This window comes from Dama dama, chromosome X, assembly GCF_033118175.1.
Source record: "Dama dama isolate Ldn47 chromosome X, ASM3311817v1, whole genome shotgun sequence".
NCBI lineage: Eukaryota > Metazoa > Chordata > Mammalia > Artiodactyla > Cervidae > Dama > Dama dama.
In genome coordinates this window covers 164,103,497-164,122,016 of record NC_083714.1, presented here as the reverse complement: position 1 = coordinate 164,122,016, position 18,520 = coordinate 164,103,497, and the positions used below count along the sequence as shown (strand labels likewise).

General features: G+C 43.8%; 1 non-coding gene across 1 annotated transcript; it reads left to right on the top strand.

The window, feature by feature from the left end:
• Window positions 1-13,554: 13,554 nt before the first annotated feature.
• On the top strand, window positions 13,555-13,626 carry TRNAH-GUG (transfer RNA histidin (anticodon GUG)). Its single transcript has one exon. It is a non-coding gene; the product is annotated as a tRNA-His (tRNA).
• The last annotated feature ends 4,894 nt before the right edge of the window (window positions 13,627-18,520 follow it).

Sequence of the window (18,520 nt, the reverse complement as noted above, 5' to 3'; positions counted from 1 at the left end):
TGCTGTCTAAGTTTGTCATAGCTTTCCTTCCAAGGAGCAAGCGCCTTTTAATTTCATGGTTGCGGTCACCATCTGGGCAGAGGGTAGGAGCCCCTAATTCCCCCATGTTGTTCAAGGGTCCACTGTCAGGGGACTAAAATTAGGCAACATGGGCACAAATACAGTGATCACAGATACAAAGAAATCCCTCAGAGAAACACTGCCTCCCATAACTTGTCCTCTTGCTGGCTCCAGTGTTCTGAGCAGACATGAGGTGAAACCAACGTTCCTGGCTTACCAATAATTCAATGTTATGATGCCAGGTAGCCATTTCAAATGTGTAGAAGTCTAACCACTTGGGGAGAGTGCCGGAAACATGAAAAGGCAGTGTTTTCTTAGCTGATGTGTTAGCCTTCTGCCTTCATAGCGTTAAGACATTTATCAAGTCAGACCCAGCATCTATTGAGTGCAGCTGAAACATATGCCGGGAGTTGGTGATGGACAGGGAGGCCTGGCGTGCTGCGATTCATGGGGTCGCAAAGAGTCGGACACGACTGAGCGACTGAGCTGAACTGAACTGAACTGAAACATATGCAAAATGATGTATATTGGTTCCTTTTTTAAGAAAATCTTTCTCGAATTTGTTGCAATATTGCTTCAGTAAACAAGTTCATTTGTATTACTGTTTAGATTCCACATATAAGTGATACCGTGAAATAGTTGTCTTTCTCTGACTTACTTCACTTAGTATGATCATCTCTAGGCCCATCCATGTTACTGCAAATGGCGTTATATCATCCTTTTTCATGGCTGAGTAATATTCCATTATATATACCACATCTCCTTTATTAATTTATCTGCCAATGGACATTTAGTCTATAGGTGGAGTGATAATTTTAGGCCAAGCTTATCTTGTTCTCAAAACCCTGTCTCATTCAATGTAAAGTCAAATTCTCAGAAGTCCTACCAAAACTTCCTCCACTTCTGAGCTCATTACTTTCCATGTCTTGCCAGCTGCACTTTCTGGCTCCACCTCCCAACATTCTTGACTGCTTCTCTTGCATCTCATGGCGTTTCTATTCTCTTTCCCCTTCCACTAGCCTGGCTTTCTTCCTACCTTCCTTTGCCAGGTAACATTTTCAGAGGAGCCTTCCCTAACCACTCTGTACAAAAAACCTCCTTCAGTTACTCTCTACTTCTACATTTCATTTTTTTTTTTTTTTTTTGCCTTGCTTTTGGCCACATGCGCAGCATGTAGGATCTTAGTTACTCAACCAGGGATTGAACCTGTGTCCCCTGAAGTGGAAGTATGAGTCTTAACCACGAGAGTCTTAATCACTGTACCCCCCAACCAGTGAATTCTCTCTACCTGTAGTACTTCTGTTTAACTAGAAACAGCAAGAAGAGATTCAGATGAAGCGATAAGATATGTTGTCTTAAAAAAAAAAAGGAGAAAAGATACATTCTCTAGAACTTACTTCCACATAAATGTGCACATTAGTTTTATTACAAATACCCCTTTCATAGATTCTGATTATGATAGGATTTATTAAGTGACCATCAAGGCTTGTAACTTATTGTTGCTATTGTTCAATCATTCAGTGGTGTCCGACTCTTTGTCACCTCGTGGACCTCAGCACACCAGGCCTCCCTGTCCATCACCAACTCCTGGAGTTTACTCAAACTCATGTCCATCGAGTCGGTGATGCCATGCAACCATCTCATCCTCTGTCTCCCCCTTCTCCTCCCGCCCTCAATCTTTCCCAGCATCAGGGTCTTTTCCAGTGAGTCGGCTCTTTGCATCAGGTGGCCAAAGTATCAGAGCTTCAGCTTCAGCATCAGTCCTTCCAATGAATATTCAGGACTGATGTCCTTTAGAATGGACTGGCTGGATCTCTTTGCAGTCCAAGGGACTCTCAAGAGTCTTCTGGAAACTGTTAGTCACTCAGTCATATTCAATTCTTTGTGACCCCATGGACTGTAGCCCACCAGACTCCTCTGTCCATGGGGATTCTCCAGGCAAGAATAATACTAGAGTGAATTACCATTTCCTACTCCAGGGGAATCTTCCCAACTGAGGGATTGAACCCGGGTCTCCCTCATGACTGGCAGATTCAAGAGTCTTCTCCAGGACCACAGTTTGAAAGCATCAATTCTTCAGTGCTCAACATTCTTCTAATTATTAAAAAAAGCTGAGCTGGGAGGAGAGTCGTAATCGGATGGCAAAACAGTGACTTTCCCAGGGAATTCAGCCCTTCTGATTCTATAGCGAGGATTCGAGGTCTTTCTGGTTTCAGGCAGCCAGGCTCAGAGGGGTTCCTTCAGACCTTCTCATGGGAAAAGTCCTGTCTGTGTTCAAAAATACAGGTACCATGGGCTTGGGCAGTGAGGGGACCACGTTGATCTAGTGGTTATCAACTATTCAAGTTGCAACCAGAGGAAGATTCCCAGGAGTCTCCCCAACATACAAGTATGTACAAGGTACCCAATCTTTTAAAGCAAACATGCAAAAAAACCACTAATTTTTAACCAATCAGATGTCTTCCCTGTCCATGCCTTCCTGATCCTGCTAACAGGAGGCTACAGATACCCTGGTCATCCCAAGAGAGAGATCGTTGTTAAACGCGAGGAGAAAATGCTCATGAATCAGACCAGTCTTCATGACGGAACCTCCATTCCACCGTCTTCCTTTTCTTTCCCTCCATCGATTTGAGGGTCTCTTTCTTGGGTTTATTCTTGCTGCCAACATTACCATATCTTGTTCCCCATTACCGTAGTCACATACATTGTAAACAGTCTACAATGATTGTTGAAATCATAACAAGGACTATGTTGATGGCTTTAGCCATAAAACTGATTGAGTCACTCAACGATTACTATTGTATAAAATAAATTATGTATGTAATGTATGTAAAATAAATTATACATACGGCCCCAGAAACCTTCAGGGGAAACTAACAAAATGAAGTGTGAATGTGTTCCTTTTCTATCTTTAAGTATCACCTCCATTCTCAATAAAGTTTTTAAAAATAAATAATGAATGAATTAGTAGGTATTTAGAAGAACTGTACAAAAAAGATCTTCATGACCCAGATAATCATGATGGTGTGATCACTCACCTAGAGCCAGACATCCTGGAATGTGAAGTCAAGTGGGCCTTAGGAAGCATCACTACGAACAAAGCTAGTGGAGGTGATGGAATTCCAGTTGAGCTATTTCAAATCCTGAAAGATGATGCTGTGAACGTGCTGCGCTCAATATGCCAGCAAATTTGGAAAACCCAGCAGTGGCCACAGGACTGGAAAAGGTCAGTTTTCATTCCAATCCCGAAGAAAGTCAATGCCAAAGAATGTTCAAACTACCGCACAATTGCACTCATCTCACACGCTAGTAAAGTAATGCTCAAAATTCTCCAAGCCAGGCTTCAGCAATACGTGAACCAGGAACTTCCAGGTGTTCAAGCTGGTTTTAGAAAAGGCAGAGGAACCAGAGATCAAATTGCCAACATCTGCTGGATCATCAAAAAAGCAAGAGAGTTCCAGAAAAACATTTATTTCTGCTTTATTGACTATGCCAAAGCCTTTGACTGTGTGAATCACAATAAACTATGGAAAATTCTAAAAGAGATGGGAATACCAGACCATCTGAACCATCTCTTGAGAAACCTGTATGCAGGTCAGGAAGCAACAGTTAGACTTGGACATGGAACAACAGAGTGGTTCCAAATAGGAAAAGGAGTACGTCAAGGCTGTATATTGTCACCCTGCTTATTTAACTTCTATTCAGAGTACATCATGAGACACGCTGGGCTGGAAGAAGCACAAGCTGGAATCAAGATTGCCGGGAGAAATATCAGTAACCTCAGATATGCAGATGACACCACCCTTATGGAGAAAGTGAAGAGGAACTAAAAAGCCTCTTGATGAAAGTAAAGGAGGAGAGTGAAAAAGTTGGCTTAAAGCTCAACATTCAGAAAACTAAGATCATGGCATCTGGTCCCATCACTTCATGGGAAATAGATGGAGAGATAGTGGAAACAGTGGCTGACTTCATTTTTCTGGGCTCCAAAATCACTGCAGATGGTCACTGCAGCCATGAAATTAAAGGATGCTTACTCCTTGGAAGGAAAGTTATGACCAACCTAGACAGCATATTAAAAAGCAGAGACATTACTTTGCCAACAAAGGTCTGTCTGGTCAAGACTGTGGTTTTTCCAGTGGTCATGTATGGATGTGAGAGTTGGACTGTGAAGAAAGCTGAGGGCCAAAGAATTGATGCTTTTGAACTGTGGTGTTGGAGAAGACTCTTGAGAGTCCCTTGGACTGCAAGGAGATCCAACCAGTCCATCCTAAAAGAGGTCAGTCCTGGGTGTTCATTGGAAGGACTGATGCTGAAGCTGAAACTCCAGTACTTTGGCCACCTCATGTGAAGAGCTGACTCACTGGAAAAGATCTTGATGCTGGGAAAGATTGAAGGCAGGATGAGAAGGGGCTGACGGAGGATGAGATGGCTGGATGGCATCACTGACTCGATGGACATGGGTTTGGGTAAACTCCGGGAGTTGGTGATGGACAGGGAGGCCTGGTGTGCTGCGGTTCACGGGGTTGCAAAGAGTCGGACACGACTGAGCGACTGAACTAAACTGAACTTGAAAGTTCTCTCTGGAATAGATGCTTCAATATTTTAACCACTTAACTTCAAGTTAAATTCAAATTCAAATTTAACTTAATTTGAAAATTTCCCTGGTGGCTCAGTTGGTAAAGAGTCCGCCTGGAATGCGGGAGACCCAGGCTGAATCCCTGGGAGGGAAAGATCGCTTGGAGAAGGGGAGTAGTAATCCCACTCCAGCATTCTTGCCTGGAAAATCCCATGGACAGAGGAGCCTGGTGGGCTATAGTTCATGGGGTCCCCAAGAGTCGGACATGACTTAGCGACTAAACCACCACCACCGTGATCACTTACTAGTATTGCAGACAAGTGGAGTCTTAAGGTAGATCAGAGAAAATCCTCACTAGTAATGCATAAATCATCATGGAACGTTCAGCTCCGTTCTTGAAAGGCAGTGACCTTACTCTGCACCATGCAGCCTAAAGCCACTTCACGTTGCTTCCTCTGAAAATGACCAGAAGCCGAATACCAAATTGCTTGTTCACATACGTGTTGGAATCACCTGAGCCAACAGTACATTGATACTAACTGTTGTCTTTTTCCTTTCTGTGCATAATGGCTTTTACATTATTTGAAGAGCAAAAACATGTCTCCTCGTGGCTCAGTACAAAACCAATTTGCTTTAAACCATTCTTTAAGGGCTCTGAGGCAAGTCAAATTTGCTAAGTTAGCTCATTTCCCAAGGTTTGAGCATTCTTGCAGCGTTTGCACGTTCCTCTGCCCATTTATTCACGACAGGTGGTACGAATACCCCAAAACTCCTAGGTGGGTCATCACGAACCATGTGATGGAAGTGGTTACACTCCAAAAAAAAAAAAAAAAAAGAAAAAGGTAGCTATTCTAAAATCATTGCTCATTCAAAATCCATCTAAAACTGGAGCCGTAAAATTTGAAGTAACAAGCATCTAGATGAAAGCAGTAAAACAGATGAGCATTTCTTTAGACGCTTAGAGCATATTACGAATCGTTTCCCCCTTCACCTTAATGGTGTGAAGACAATAGGGAAAATGAAAAGAACTTGCATTGTGTCATCACATTCGAAGATGAACCAGCAGAGTATATTCTGCTGGTATATGCATATATATATATATATATATATATACAGGGAGTTTAAAATGAGCACACCTAGAATTCCTTTCAGGGACTGATCTCCTTAATGAAATGATAATTTCTGCATCTTTGATGGACCGATATTTGTTAGGGTCAGTGGATCCTGATTTCTTTTTTTGAACTTTTATTTGCTGCTTCTTCATTTTTTGGTAAAATTTGTCCCCAGACTGTAAATTTTTGTTTCTACAGTTTCTTCTGGGATACTTTTTAAAAATAATTATTTATTTAGTTATTTCGGCTGCTTTTCGTCGTTACCGTTGAGCACAGGCTTTCTCTCTAGTCGCGGTGTGCGGGCTTTTAATTGCGGTGGTTTCTCTGGCTGTGGAACACGAGCTTTAGAAGACAGATTCAGTAGCTGTGGAGCATGGGCTTCGTTGCTCTCTGGCATGTGGGATCTTCCAGGACCAGGGATGGAACCCGCGTTCCCTGCATTGACAGGCGGACTCTTAACCACTGGACCACCAGGGAAGTCCCTTGATGTCTGTCTTGTTGGTGTGCTCGTTTCTCTGGAGAAGTCTGAGAATTCAGTCTCGTGCATTGTAGGTTTGTCTTTAGAGGTGGTTGTGTGAAAGTCACTCAGTCGTGTCCGACTCTTTGCGAGCCCACGGACTATACGGTGCATGGAATTCTCCAGGCCAGAATACCGGAGTGGGTTGCCAGTTCCCTCCTCCAGGGGATCTTCCCAACCCAGGGATCGAACCCAGGTCTCCCGCACTGCAGACGGATTCTTTCCCAGCTGAGCCACCAGGGAAACCCTGGTAGGTTGAAGCTGGCTAGCAATGGGCTAAAAAGCCATGGTTTCCTTGACTAGTTTCTAGGTCGAAGGAGGATCAGGTGTTTATAGATACCAAGAGGAAAACAACTAAGAAAGGAAAATATTTGAGACACACAGATTCACGTGTCACTCATGTCTGTCTTTTTGCGACCCCGTGGACTGTAGCCCTCCAGGCTCCTCAGTCCGTGGGATTCTCCAGGCGAGAACTCTGGAGTGGGTTGCCATTTCCTCCTCCAGGAGATCTTCCCAACCCAGGGATCGAACTTTCATCTTTTACGTCTCCTGCATCAGCAGGCAGATTCTTTACCACGGAGCCATCAGGGAAACCCATCTATTGTTTTATGTTTTAAAAAGTGATGAAAGGGGAAGCCAACAGTCTCTGGAGATGGCAGAAATTCCAGTGGCACCCCTTCTGCGCTGACACATTTCAGCTTTTTTTGTTTTCTTACCAAGGGCAGTGTGAGATTTGAAAGAAGAGCTCTTGCCCCACCCCGCACTCCAAATGAAGATGTGTGAGCTTTCCTTCCGAATTCACGACTCTCTGATTCCTTACTGGGGGGCGGGGGGGCAAGTCTTGTCTCTTTTCAGCTCATCAAAGTGCACACACGCAGATGTGTCTGTGTGCACGCCTGTGTGTGTATTCTGTCCTGTAGAAAGATTCGGCGTGCTGTTGGTACCCGGGACACATCCGCGTCCAGGCGGTGGACACCTGTCATAAACTCGAGTTTGCCTCTGGCCAAGCTTCGGGCACAAACATCTTCTGAGCAACAGACCCTCCGCAGGGAAGTCAGCCTTTTTCTTTTTTTTTTAAGTCAGCCTTTCTTGTCGCCTGACAAAATGTGACGTGCCTGCAGCTTCGTAAATGGGCTTTTCTACACTGATGTCTGTCATTTTTGGAATGACTAGCTGCATTTCTTTTTCCATCAGCCTGCTCGTAGAGTTTAAAACGAGGGTTGGTGCAGTTATCCACATGTCTGAGCTTACAAATAGGCAGGATTTGAGCATTCTACAGGGAGTCTCTCTGCTGGCTCAGTGTTACAGAATCCCCCTGCCAATGCAGGAGACGTGAGTTCAGTCCCGGGTCTGGGAAGATCGCCTGGGGAAGGAAATGGCAACCCACTCCAGGGTCCTCACCTGGAGACGCCCATGGACAGAGGAGCCTGGAGGGCTACACTCCAAAGGGTCGCAGAGTTGGACGTGACTGAGCAACTGAACAACAGTATCCTAGTCCATGGATGTATGTTAATTTAGCCAGTATTAAAGTGCTCTAGATTTCAGGATTTTTTCCCCCACTAAAAAAATGTGACAAGCATTTTGAGTATCTATTTTAGCTTCCAGCAGTATATGGAGAACAATGTCTATGCAGTCAAATAGTTGGATTAAAGGTTAAAGGCATATCTAAATATAAATGCTTTACTTGCATAGGTATGAATTTTCATCCAGAAAAGCAGAATTCATGGATGATCCTTATATCCACATATGTCACTGCCTACTTTCAATGATCTTCATCCAATTTCTATCACTCTGTTCACCAGGGCATCTTCCCAACCTGGGGATTGGACCTGGGTCTCCTGCCTTGCAGGCAGATTCTTTACCCTCTGAGCCACTGGGGAAGCCCATCCTTTTTAAATGATTGTCAGTTTAACACACAAATGTTTGCATCTGACTGTGAACGTTTGCTTTATAACGTTTATTGATGCTTGGTATTTTCTTTTTAAAACAACTTTTTTAATTTAACTTTTATTTTACAGTGGCATATAGATTTACAATGTTGTGATTTTACTTTCTTTTATTATTATTATTTTTTAATTGCAGTATAATTCGCTTTACAGGGTTGTGTTCGCTTCTGCTGTAGAAAAGTGTGACTCAGCCCCATGTATCCATATATCCCCTCCCTCTCGAGCCTGGTATTTCCTTGTTTATTTTACTTTTTAAAAAAATTTGCTTGCTTTTTTAAAAAATAAGCATGCAGCCCTTTATTTAGGTTCACAAAGTCTCTGCTTATAGTTCTGTATGTTACATGCTTATATTATACAAATACATTTATTTACAAAAACCACTCTAGCTATGCAAACGTGTTGCTTTTAAAAAATGTCAAGAAAATCCCATTTCTTCCCCCAAGATAGACATATAAAGCATGCATAAGGGGGGTCTGGCGGGCTACAGTCCATGGGGTCGCAAAGAGCTGGACACGACGGAGCGACTAAGCGTAGCCCAAAAATGAAGTCTGGTGCGGGAAAAGTACTCTATGGCCTGTCACATACAGCATTTTGGTGTCTCTTTATATATTTACAGGAATTGATCCGTTTACAGAACCGTTACAGTAGTGGACATTTTAAAATCCACAGCGTCGTGGTTTGCTTCTCACATTCTAGGGATCCTAGAAGTGAGAGGCTTTGAATGTTTGCCCTTCCAAATGTTTGGCAAACATCTGTCCAGTTTTCTGTGTATTTATAGTGGTCTAGAGTTTATAGAAACAATTTAGGGTTGTTTCTGTGCATTGATTTATAATTATTCTTATTTTTTTATATCACTGTGCTCCATAATTAACACCTAAATCCAATTTTGTTTCAAATCACTGGCCAAAGGCAGGGGTGATAAGTGATCAATAATTCTTGGAGGGATTATTTCTCTCTAAGGATATTTCAGTGAGAGAAAGAGAAACAGGGCTTAAATCACTTGAGCATGAAGGAAAAAGCAAAAAAAAAAAAAAAAAAAAAAAGAACTTTCTCCTGTTCCAGGGGCCCCTGTGTGCATGCTAATTCACCCAGTCATGTCCAACTCTTTGCAACCCCAGGGACTGTAGCCCACCAGGCTCCTCTGTCCATGGGATTCTGCAGGCAAGAATACTGGAGTGGGTTGCCATGCCCTCCCCCAGGAGACCTTCCCGACCCAGGGGTCTAACCCACAACTGGTTCCATCTCTTGCATTGGCAGGCGGATTCTTTACCACTGAGTCACCTACTAAGCTCCCAGAGGCGCCCCCCACCCCCACCACCCCATCCCCTTAATCCCTAAAGAAGCTGAGCACTTTACCTCCCACTTGATTTAATCAAAACATAGGACACGGCACAGTAAGCCACGCTGTGTTTATTCCCATATCGCTCCTTTGGCTTTTGTTGCAAAATGTCCTGCCCAGTTTGAAAGACGGCTCACTGTGCTATATTCTTGAGTTGAAGGGTCTCATCTTTCCCCCGGCCTTTCACACGCTTGGACAGAGAGACCCCTGCCTCACAGTTGCTGCCCTCCTGGTGTCAAGGGAGGGGAGAACTTTCCTAGAAAAAGCAAAAAAAACCTGTCCCAGTAACAAGATGCAAAGAAAGGCAGGTTTCTAGAATGTGGAAGGCTGCTAGGGGTGCAGCAGAGACCTAGAAACTGGGAAAGCCTCTGACAAGCTCCTCTGACCCTAGGACGGCGGGGAGATCAAACCAGTCCAGTTGCAAATACCTTTTGGGGTCCGCGCGCGCGTGTTGGAAAAGAATTTTCAGACACGAGGCAGAATGGGAGAAGAATAGGGTTTATGAAGAGTGGGAGATGCTGCTAGAACGGGGGGCCGGCTCAAGGGAGAATCGAACCCCTTTCGCAGGCTACCAGCCAATTTTTATAGCCTCAAGACAGAGAAAATTCCTGCCGGAAGGGTGGCTCTAGGTGATTAGTTAGGATGCTATAGGGGTGGATAGTTGGGTGGATATTTCGCCTAATACGGGGTCAGGGAGCTGGGCGGTTTAGATCCAGAGGCTCTTGGCAGCAGTTGCTATGGGGCTTGGTTAGTTTCAGAGATGTTTATCCTGTGACCTTGGAGCACGGCTCCACACCTGTGACTTTGGTATGTGAAAGTTGCTCAGTCGTATCTGCCTCTGTGCAACCCCACGGACTATCCAGCCCATGGAATCCTCCAGGCCAGAATACTGGAGTGGGTAGCCAGTTCCCTTCTCCAGGGGATCTTCCCACCCCAAGGATCGAACCCAGGTCTCCCGCACTGCAGGCGGATTCTTTCCGAGCTGAGCCACCAAGGAAGCCCGACAGCTCTTTGGTATAGGGCTCCACAAAAAAATGAATTTAGCGATTAAAAAAATGCACAACTTGTGTCCATGTCCACAGCACTGTTAATCGCCTGTAAGTGTCTATAAGTAAGCAAGCTCCACAACTTGTTTTTAAATAGATATTTTCAGGGTCTGGTATATCAGAAGATGACCATCCGTTCTGTCTTTGCAAGCATGTCACGATTTTGTGCCCAACCCACTGGGACTGTGAGATGGTGAGATGTGGAGAATTCAGCTTGAGTTCTTCCTCCAACACCCAATATTTATGATCTGAATGAGGTTTGTTTGTTTTTTTTTTTTTTCCTGACATCCCTTCTGGTTTTAGGAATTAAAGGTAAAAGGAATTTCAGAATGGTCTAGTATAATACGAAGGAATGTGGGTAAAACGGTGATTACCATTATCTCTCATTGCGATGACTGTAAAAAAAAAATACACACACACACACACGTTTAAAGCTGAGACTTATCATTTGTATTTGGTGGGAATTTTCAGGACTTGAAGCCCAGGAGGCAGCATCTTAAGTGATCCTGAAAAAAACTTCTCTGAGGAGGAGGAGTCAGGTTTTGTAGAAGTTTGTAACAAACTCTCTTCTTTTACCTTCATCAAGAGGCTCTTTAGTTCCTCTTCACTTTCTGCCATAAGGGTGGTGTCATCTGCATATCTGGGGTTATTGATATTTCTCCCGGCAATCTTGATTCCAGCTTGGGCTTCATCCAGCCCAGCATTTCACATGATGTACTCTGCATTTAAGTTAAATAAGCAGGGTGACAATGTACAGCCCTGACATAATATCAGTTCAGTCGCTCAGTCGTGTCTGACTCTTTGCGACCCCATGGACTGCAGCACGCCAGGCCTCCCTGTCCATCACCAACTCCCGGAGTTTACTCAAACTCAGGTCCATCAAATCGGTGATGCCACCCAACCACCTCATCCTCTGTCAGCCCCTTCTCCTCCTGCCCTCAATCTTTCCCAGCATCAGGGTCTTTTCCAATGAGTCAGCTCTCTTTGCATCAGGTAGCCAAAGGACTGGAGTTTCAGCTTCAGCATCAGTCCTTCCAATGAACACCCAGGACTGATGTCCTTTAGGATGGACTGGTTGGATCTCCTTGCAGTCCAAGGGACTCTCAAGAGTCTTTTCCAATACCACAGTTCAAAAGCATCAATTCTTCACCACTCAGCTTTCTTCATAGTCCAGCTCTCACATGTATAAATCAGAACTTATTTACCCATGCATTGATCAATGGATACTAAGGTTGCTTCCACGTGAGATCATGGTTTTTTTAACTAGAAATATTTATTCAAATGAGTAAATATTAAAATATTCATTTATTCAAATGGACAAATATTAAAATATGTATTTAATCAGGTACCTCACAAAGTGCTCATGAAAAGTGTGGGTCTTCAGTACATATCTGTTAAATAGAATTGTATTGATAATAACTTCTCAGAGGATTCTTAGAAGATAGAACTGGTCAACTTTGCTGGTCATCCAAGCACATGGAAAAAATACGGAGTTTTATTGAGAGATGTAAATAAGAGCTTAATGAACGTGTAAAAGTGTTAATTGCTCAGTCCAGTCCGTCTCTTTGTGACCCCATGGACTGTAGCCCACCAGGCTCGTCTGACCATGGGATTCTCCAGGCAAGAATAATGGAGTGGGTTGCCATTTTCTCCTCCAGGGGATCTTCCTGACCCAGGGATTGAACCCACATCTCCCACATTGAAGGCAGGTTATTTACTGTCTGAACTATCAGGGAAGCCCAAGAGCTTCATAAGCCCTGGCAAATTTCATGGTCTTTCTTTGGAAGGACTTCCATGGAAGACTGATCTCCTTAAAATACACACTTACCCAAAATCAACTTTTTCTTGTTTGAATAATTCTGATGATAATAGCAATGCTGTGTGTGAAGTGTGCATGTTCAAGGGTGACGGAAATAGAAGTTGAAGACATCCATTGGGACAAAGACCCACTAACTTTTTTGGAACTTGAGACTCTGTGTGTGTATATATGCATGTGTTTCTTACAGGCAATAAAAGTTTCAGAGTTAGAGGTGAGTTCATCTGTTTGGGATGAAATGGTTTAGAAGATGTGATTGGGGACAACGATTTGGCAAACTGTTCATGTTAAAAAAAAAATAGTTTCTACTTTAACAGGAATAGAATGTCTGTTATTACTTTTCTCCCAGAATGATGTATCTGCGTGTGGATATGCGAGTAATTTTCTAATCTACTGGTAGCATGTTACATTTATTTGTAGCCCAGGCCATCTTACATAGATACAGATTTTCTCTGGATATTCACAGAAATGTTGGATGTGGCCTATGCTGGTTTTTCCCATCCTCCAGAGCAATGCAGGAGACCTGGGTTCAATCCCTGGGTTGGGAAGATCTCTAGAAGGAGGAAATGGCAACCCACTCCAGTATTCTTGCCTGGAGAATCCCATGCACAGAGGAGCCTGGTGGGCTACAGTCCATGGGGTCACAAGAGTCAGACGCATATTAGTGACTAAAGAGAGAGGGAGAGAGAGAGGGGAAAGAAACTTGCAAGACATTTAGTTGAAGCAGCTCTGATGTTGCCTATAGAATCATATATTCTGAGTTTCCTGAAGTTTTCTCCAGTTTCGTTGTGATGGATCACCAGGGTCCCCACAAAGCCCATTAGGCACCATTCATAAAGGCTGTGTGGTAAAGTGTTCTAGTCCCGATGTGGGATCCTCTAGAAGCATGCTATAAATCTCCTTCTAGTCAAGAAAGCAAGCATTTATCACAGGAAAGTCTATAATTTCTCACACATGTAAGAGTTGTAGGTCTGTGTGTAATGCAATGAGAACTCTATGGCTTTTGCCTTCCCAGATTATATCTCATTTGTCTTCATTTTTCTTCTTTTCATCTATGTATCTATCTACATACATACATCTAGATACATCTGGAGAGAGAGAGAGAGAGAGAGAGAGAGAAATAGATACAACTATAGAGGGCTTCCCTGGTGGCTCAGACGGTAAAGAATCTGCCTGTGATGCAGGAGACCCAGGTTCGATCCCTGGGTGGGGAAGATCCCCTGGAGGAGGGCATGGCAACCCACTCGAGTATTCCTGCCTGGAGAATCTCATGGGCAGAGGAGCCTGGCGGGCTACGGTCTATAGGGTCACAAAGAGTCGGATACAACTAAGTGACTAACACTTTCACTTTCATAGAGGCAAAGATACAGAAATAGACTCACATAGAAATACAGATAGATGACAGATGGGTAGGTAGATAGTAGGTAGGTAAGTAGATAAATAGTCAGACCTAGACAGGTAGATAAGACAGGTAGGAGGATGGGTAGGTAGATAGGCAAATAGGTAGATAGACAGACAGGTAGGTAGGTAGACTGCTAGACAGATAAGTAGGTGGGTGGATAAACAGACAGACAAGGTATATAGGTATCTTCATAGACAGACAGATAGGTAGGTAGGAGATAGATAGGCAAATAGGTAGGTAGGCAGATAGATAGAGGGTTTCCCTGGTGGCTCAGCTGGTAAATAACCTGCCTGCAATACGGGAGACCTAGGTTCGATCCCTGGGTTGGGAAGATGCTCTGGAGAAGGGAAAGGCTACCCACTCCAGTGTCCTGTCCTGGAGAATCCCATGGAGTATATAGTCCCTGGGGTCACAAAGAGTTGGACACGACTGAGCGGCTTTCACACACACAACTAGATAGATAGACAAGTAGGTAGGTAGGTAGATAGACAGACAAGGTAGGTAGGTTGAGAAATAGACAAATAGAGAGACAGGTAGATAGATATAGATGGTAGATAGTGATATTAATAGATTTGTATTTATCAATAGTTATGGAAAGTCAGAGGGATGGATGACAATTTCCTCTACTTTTTTTGAAACATTTGGAGAAATGAATCCCTCATTTCCTAGAGCATTTCATTACCCATTTGTAGACTCAGCAGCTAACAGGGTAATCAACACGGACAGCTTCCCCAAGGGGGTCTGTCCCTAGACCAGGAAATGTGGACCTACTGCACCCTTTCATTAAGCCATTTAGATCCTTAATCAGAATAATGAAAAGACAAAAAAAAAAAAAAAAAAAACCCACAATTTTTTTTTCTTACCAGAAACGTGCTTTATATTTTGTTTCAATTAGATAAGTCATTTGCACAGAGTCCCACTCTGTAGGTTCATTTTCAGGTCTGTTTTATAGTGAATTCTGCATTTTTTTTTTTTTTGGTGATGCTCAAATGCAGAAGCCCAGAGGTCTTTTTGTATTAACATTTAAATTACGACACGGGGGAAGCACTTTTGAAATTCGTTATTTATGCCGAAGAACAGTCCTTTATTGGATTCCCTGGTGCTGATTTTAAACACTTGGGTCCTTTTTAAATGGCTTCTAGAAAGAAGTTTCTGAAATAATTCCAGAGGGGTGGGCAAGCTCCTTCGCTTGCACTGATATTTGAGGGAGAATCTGGGGCAGAAAGATATGGAAATGTGAGGAGTGTAGGGTAGTCATTTCAGGGTAGGACATTCAGTTCAGTCGCTCAGTCGTGTCCGACTCTGCGACCCCATGAATCGCAGCACGCCAGGCCTCCCTGTCCATCACCAACTCCCGGAGTTTACTCAAACCCATGTCCATCGAGTCGGTGATGCCATCCAGCCATCTCATCCTCTGTCGTCCCCTTCTCCTCCTGCCCCCAATCCCTCCCAGCATCAGAGTCTTTTCCAATGAGTCAGCTCTTCGCATCAGGTGGCCAAAGTATTGGAGTTTCAGCTTCAGCATCAGTCCTTCCAGTGAACTGATGTCCTTTAGGATGGGCTGGTTGGCTTTCCTTAGAGTCCAAGGCATTCTCCAGGCCAGATTATGGGAGTGGGTAACTTATCCCTTCTCCAGTGGATCCTCCCAACCCAGGGATCGAACCCGGGTCTCCCGCATTGCAGGCGGATTCTTTACCAGATGGGAGTGACATATATATATATATATATATATATGTTTACCTATGGCCAGTTCATGCTGATGTATGGCAAAAAACCATCACAACATTGCAAAGTAATTATCCTTCAATTAAAAACAACTTAAGTAAAAAAAGAGAGAGAATTCACACTGAATCGGGAGGCAGGACACAGACTTTAACAACTCTCCGCCGTGGGCTCTGGGGTCTGAGATACGAAGGGAAGTGCCTTTGAGAATTGGCAGTTTGACCGACACCCGCAAAAGACGGTGAGAGGCAGGAAGGTTGATCAGATTGTTTAGTTTATTTCTTGGAGGCGGAGTCGGGGGTGGGGGTGGGTCGTGAGTGCTGCAAGGACCTGACTCCTGGGAGGACCTATTGGGTTTGACTCGGTGACGCCGTGAATCCAGTCTCGAGAAGGGAGAACGTGATGGCACCTCACTGGTGGTCCAGGGGTTAAGACTGTGCTTCCAAGGCTGGGGTCATAGGTTCGGTCCCTGCTCGGGGAGCTAAGATCCGGCGTGCTACAAATTGAGGGTGAAAGTGTAGCCAAGAGTGGGGGGGAAAAAAGAGGAAAAGTGAGATCTCTCTTAAACCCTGGATTCAGGAAGTCTGGTTTTTTAGAATTCCTAAGTTCACATTCACACTCAGTTGGTCTGTTGACAATATTTTTTTTAGGGTCACGCCATCTGTTTCAGATCTCTAGGGTTGCTGTAAGTAAGGGCTGCCCACTGAGTGAGTGTATTCTTATTTAATCACTAAGCTGTGTCTGACTCTCTGCGACCCCCTGGACTGGAGCCCCGCCAGGCTCCTGTGTCCATGGGATTCTCCAGGCAAGCGTACTGGAGTGGCTTACCAGTTCCTTCTCCAGGGGATCGTCCCGACCCAGGGATTGAACCCGCATCTCCTGTGACTCCATCACACGTGGATTTTTTACCACTAAGCCACACACTGGGTAGCTTACAATAATCAAAATGCATTATCTTACAGTTCTGGAGAGCCTACAGGTCTGGAGTTTTGTTTTTCTATTTTTTTTTTGGATTTCCACAATGAAATATATTTATTTTTATATCTTGAGGATTTGGCCCAGAACAGGAACACATAACTATTTACATTAAAAGAAAGATGCCATCGTTTAATGATATGTAATAATTATGATGGAATGTATGAGCCTGCTCATGAATTTAGTATTAAAAGCGAAGATTTGGGTTTATGATTTTTTTAAAAAGTAATTTCTGTTGAAATATAGTAGATTGACACTGTTTAGTTTCGGGTATAGAGCACAGTGATTCAGTTACACATGTGTATATATATTCCAGATTATTTCCGTTATAGGTTATTACAAGATATTAATATGGTTCCTTGGGCTATACTGTGGGTTGGCTCTATATAGCTCTATATCCTTGTGGATTATCTATTTGACATATAGTAGGGCATATATTTTCATTCCAAACTCCAAATTTATCTTCTTCCCCTTAATCCTTTGGTAACTGTAATTCCACCCCCCCCCCCACCCCGCCCCCGCCCCGTGTCTATGAGTGTGTTTCTGTTTTGGAAATAAGTCCAAAAAAAAAAAAAAAGAGAGAGAGACATTTAAAATGTATTTGATCTACTTAAATTTTACAAAACACTGAATGCCAATGTAGAGATCAGTAACCATGGGTATTTTCACCACCCGCTCAGAGGGTATTGGGTTTCCCCTGTGGCTCAGACAGTAAAGAATCTGCTAGCAATGCAGGAGACCTGAGTTAGATCCCTGGGTCAGGAAGATCCCCCTAGAGAAGGGGGAATGGCAACCCACTCCAGTATTCTTGCCTGGAGAATCCCACGGGCAGAGGAGACTGGTGGGGCTACAGTCCATGGGGTCGCAAAGAGTCAGACATGACTGAGTGACTGAGACACACACAGAGAGATATTATTAACTCATTTGGGTAGAGGAATTCCTTGCAATTTTGTTGTTGCTTTTATTTAAAGATTACAGGCGATGTCTCCTCTCAGACTGAAGGACTCTCTTTAAAATAGCTGTCTGTTCTTTGTTTTCTGTCCTCTGTCTGTAAAGCCCTCATTAAAAAGGGCTTAGTTAACAAAGACCTCCTTTCTGCTATTGTGTACAAATGGCAAACGAATTAGGCCAAAGGAGAGCTCTCTTGTCTGGCGAGATCAAAAGACAATAGCTCCTATTTTGCGGGGGGCTGCATTTAGAAGGGCTGATAAATGTCCTCAGCTGTGGGAACACCCATCCTCTTGGGCAGCGTCGTCTTATCACCAAACGCCAACGTGAGACCGACCCTCCAACCCAGGCGTCTCCACAGAACTTTGCAGAGTTTATAGAGAATCATATGAGTGTCTAGTTTAGGCGTCATCTGGTGCAGAGAGCTTTAAACTTTCATATGCTTGGAAATTGAAGGAGTCTTTTGGGCCTAGAAAAGAAAACAACAGTCTCAAAGGCCCCTTGCTGAATCATCTAACTTCGGAGAAAACAAACCATAACTTTAGTTCCATCCTGATGCTCCAGGCCAGCTGCATCTATCTGGGACTTATCACCCCCTGTCCAAAAACCTACCACCCCCTACACCCGCCCAAAAGACTTATCACCCCCTGCCCAACTACAAGTGTCATCTCAACAAAAGAATACTCAAAATATCCCGCCTGATTGACATTTCCTTTATCGCTTCCACAAACCTCCCTATAAGCATGAAGCCTCCCTGATCCCTTTCGGCGCTCAGCCTGGTCGTTAGGCCGACTGTCGCCCCTCCTTGCCTGAATAAAGGTAACCTACTTCTGTTGAGGTCGTCTTTCCTTTTCTGCCTCGCCGGAACTGTACCTTACAGAAATCACACCGTAATTTTGTTCAAACACAGATTCCCATTCAACCCGAGTAGGAGCCAGAGATGGTACTTCTGGGTTTTTTTTGTTTGTTTGTTTTTTTTAAACAAGCTCTTTGGGAGGTTGATGCTGCCTGTTGAAAGCCCACTCTTGGAGTAAGTGACAATCTTTGCTGGAGGCCCCTCA